Genomic DNA, 4,713 nt, shown 5'->3' on the forward strand with positions numbered 1-4,713 from the left:
GCCAAGTTAGAGTCCCTCTTTATTCGCTTCTGCAGTTGCTGATGTCGGCGAAAAGTTGTCGCCTGATTGTTAGGTAGACGGATGTCGTCGTATCGCCAAAGTAAACCGACCTCATAACGGTTGTCAAGAAGCTTCGTCGTTGATTCGAGAAGATCTTTAGCTTTTTGATCTCCAGACGATAGAAGTAGGTTTCCGTTGGGTTTCGCAACCCCAAGACTGTCCAGTGCGAAGTAAGCCTTCATGGCCTGGTGTAGTTGCTCATTCGAATCCTGAGCATCTGTGTAAACATGAACCATACATGCATTTTCTGCATTCCGGTTCAACTTTCCACACACTGTCCACCCTATGCGTGTTTTGACGGCAATCGGGTCCTCGAAGTTTCCTTCCTTACACTTCAGGACCACTCCAATAGAAACGTGCTTCATGCCAATTAAAATACGAGGTCGTGCATCACGGTACGACTGTATCGGTACTCCACGCAGATGTGGATATAGTTGCTGTAATTCAGTGGCATCCAACGTTTGAAGTAGTAATAGAAGCTCCTTGACGGTTCTAACGGACGTGAGAGGAAAACGTTTGTTGTAATTATGGATTCCAGCGACTTCCAGATCTACGATTCGGGAACTCCGCTCGTTGCGCTCCGTGCCTCCGGTCCAACGAAGGCATAACAGTAGCACACCTCCATCCATCTCTAACTCATCTGCCAAATCCTCGTCTAAGAGTGTAAGCTCCTACGCTTCATCGAAAAAGGCATACGTTTGCACGTGTTGATTCTTGCCGTATAGAGTCACAGGGAGATACCGAAACAATACAGAGCTGGAACTCGTCCCATGCACGTGACAATCGTGCGTGAGCGTGTTGTATCTCGGTTGCATGAACTGAGAGGCAGGTGATTCGATAATATTTGTCACAGTTGTAGCGGCTCTCTTTTCATTGTGGAGCAACTCGTGATGTTTTAGTGTGCACCCGTCTTTCCTATAGACACTATAGGTTCCATAGACGAGCTGAGGTGAAGGCGAGTGTAGCCAAACGAATTGTCAGTTAGTGTAGCCAAACGAGCATGACGTCACGATCGCAATCCAAGCAACGGAGCGTGTGACGTCATATTCACGTGGTACACTGTGAAAAAGTGGAAAAACACACTTAATCGAAATGACCCAACCGTTCCTGCGCTCGTCTATGGAACCTATAGTGTCTATAGTCTTTCCCACACGGCTTCGCTCTGCATATTCCCTTGTGGATACATAGACACCAACGGCAAAGTCCTGTTTCTCGTACTGCTGCCCATCGAGATTCCCCAGACAGTTCTTGGAAACGCTTGCAACGCTCAACTGCATTACATCCGCCTTTACATACTGGGCACGCATCGGGTTTTCCTGAAGGTTGCGATCGATTCACCACTGCAACTGATGATTCGGAATGTGCATTCAAAAAGGCATTCCCTTTCTTGCCTCCACGAGAATCGCCTCGAACAGGTTTCGTTTCAAATATAGCCGGCGGAGTCGCGACTGTGCTCGCTGCTTCTGCTAACGTGTAGATCCAGGATCCAAATGCAGCTAAATTAACCGCCTGTAGCGTGCCCAATCCAATTTAATCGAAGGTGGTAGCTTGGATACGAGCTGATGAAGCAATGAAATATTATTCAAATATTCCTCCATACCGCATGCGTCGACTGTCGCGCAGAAATTGCGAACGTGCATGGCAAATTCGACTATGCTTTTGACTTTTTCTTCTCTTATTGCTGGAAGGCTGTTGATTTTAAAAATCAGAGAATGTACAATCGCCTTCGGTTGTCCGAAAAGCATCCGCAAGGTGTCCATCACACGCTCAACATTAGACGGATGCATCAGCAAGCTCTTAACTGCATCATACGCTTTCCCTTTCATGCACTTCTGGAGTCGAATAATATTTTCGTCGTCTGTGAATCCACACATCATCGTTGTGTTGTTGAAGGTCGAAAGGAAAATCGGCCACTCTTCGGGATGTCCTGAGAAGGAAGGCAAATCCTTTGAAATCGCTTGTCTTGCAGCAAGTTGTTGACTATTCGGCTGGTGGTATTTATGTGGAAGTCGATGAGATGCTGATACAGTAGGTAATTGTACAAGAGCAGGATGCCGGTACGATGAGCGTTGAACAGCTTCACGTGGTGCACTTACAGATGAAATGTCATCGCTGAGAAGACGACTAGCGTTGCTTGGAGTCCACCTGGGGGCTGGTCTTACGCTATGCTGGAGTGATACTGGCTGATGAACGGACGCATCCGGCATACCTGGTTTTGCTTCAGACATCGGAATTTTCATTGAGCTGGAGAACTTTGTGCAAAACTCCCCCTCTTCAAGTAAGGTGTTAGTCTTCTTCACCCAGCTTTTCACTCTGCTGGAATTCCCGCCGTATGACGATCCAGAAGGACTACTCATTTGCTCAAGGATGCTGTACTTTTTATGGATATAGTCGCGTTGAAGTGCGTTCTCCTCTTCTAATTTCTGGAGTTGCAACGCAAGAGACCTGTGAGAGGTGCTGGATTTTGTGGTCGCGGATGACGCCTTCTCCTGCTGAATCTTATCCACTGTAATAGAGGCAGCCTTGCCATGATGTACTCCGGTATCTTGCTTCGGCGGCTTTGTCGGATTCGAGTTTAGCTTACGAGCAGCGCTTCTGGTGGTTACTCGTAACGTGTTCGTGGCTGGCTTCTCCGAAGAAGGTATTCGATCGCTTGGGTTCTGCGGCCGTCCCTGACTCTTAACACCACTCGTTGTTGGAAGTTGCCCATCGTCTGCTGAAACTCTTTGCTGGACCCCGGTTGCATCTGCGCATTTGGGACAACACCAGCTCGTATTTTCAACATCCTCCGTCACTTCCACGCATGAGAAGTGGTGCCACTCATGGCAGAGATCGCACTGCACCATTGCATCGTTGTCTTCTTCCAGACAGGACCGACAAGACTGTCCCGGGAGATTTGGTGCCGTTGTAACTTTCACCACTGGAATATCACTAACCTGGATTCTACTTTCACCAGGGCCGCCCGTTTTTACCCACGGATCACTCGCGGATCCTTGATCCCCGTCCGATTTGCTTGTGCGATACATTATAAACGAATTTTATAAATTGTTGGAACACCGTGCAACAAAGAGTAAATTTCCGTTTTTCTAATCCGTTTATTTCGGAGGGATTATAAAATTCCTAGGTAAGATAGTTCACATTGTTTAGATGATTGGGGTAACAATTTTTGTAATGTTTTACTCACGTTTACTACTCGGCGCCAGGCGGTAACAGGTGCACTGACGGTAAATGTTGCTTGAGATGATTCCTACATTAATTATTTAGCATTATGAATTATTTGAATAATGCATGTTTTCTTTTATAGTAAGTATAGTTGACTTACTTACCAACTACTAATCCGTTCTACTTAGGCGTCAGGATGTATCTGAACCGCACTGAATCGGAAACTGGCCTTAGAGGCTGGGTTTAGGTTAAGCTAGTTTAGAATATCTTTAGTATTAATTTAGAGTTCTCTCATAATTCAGTTTTAATTAATCACTCTTACCGTACTACTATCAATTAGATTATTAAGCTTAACAAATGTTTACTTTGGATGAAGCAATAGTTACATTAGCTATAAGATTTTAGGGAAATAGTTTAGCTGTAGATTAACGTGTCTTCAATCGTTCTAGCAATCAAATCAATCCAATCTTTTTCCTTGCCTTCTCATCGTCCTATCTGTCTACACATCGTATCAAGAGGAACAATCTAGGTACTACTCTGTCTAGGTGTGTTAGTGCTTGGAAGAGCGCTGCCAGTACAGTGGAACTGCGCGTCGTTAACAGACTGATCGCGCAAATAGTAAGGAAGAAGGTTCGACAATGATATTTCCACAAACATGGCATTTGCCGGAAAATGCTATTTCTTCGATAATCACCTTTCCTTGACAATGACTTCCTCTTTAAATAACATTTCCCAAAAAAAAAAAACATTTCTCTGAAAATCACGTTTCTCTGAATATGACATTTCATCAAAAAATATATTCGGGTAAAATCACATTTTGTTAGAAATGACATTACCCCGAAAGGACAATGATTCATAAAAATGCAATTCCGTGAAAATGTAATTTCTACAAAAATGACATTTCCCCGAGAATTACAGAGCGCGCGATCAAAACATGTTTCGTATCGGACGCAGAGATCTGGCTCGGAAATCATATCAGTCAGAGCGCGATCAACGTATTTCGTACGCCAGCAAAACTTTCGCAAGATCCGGCTGATTGATTCTGTTTTATGCCACCGGAAAGTGAACAACCAGGGCGTAATCAAATGTTTTAGAATCGGACGCAGATCTTTCGCGAGATCCGGATGAATAATACTGTTTTGTGCAGACAGAAAGTAAATCAGTTAGTATACGATCAAACGTGTCTCATATCGGATGCAGCACTTTGGCGAAATCCAGGTAAATAGTCCTCTTTTGTACAATGGGAAAGTAAATCAATCAGTGCGTGAACAAACGTGTTTCGTATCGGACGCAGTTGTTTCGCGTGATCCGTGTGATTAATTCTGTTTTGTGCAGTCGGAGGACAAATCAGCCAGTGCGCCATCAAACACACATATATCACAGGCAAACAGACGTAACACTTCAAATAAATCTATCGCTCATGACATTTTGCGCTATTCTGCCTATAGAGGAGCCAGCCACTTTGGCATTTAATGCCAGAAAAATCAATCA

This window comes from Armigeres subalbatus, chromosome 1 (assembly GCF_024139115.2).
Source record: "Armigeres subalbatus isolate Guangzhou_Male chromosome 1, GZ_Asu_2, whole genome shotgun sequence".
In the NCBI taxonomy this organism is placed as follows: Eukaryota; Metazoa; Arthropoda; class Insecta; order Diptera; family Culicidae; genus Armigeres; species Armigeres subalbatus.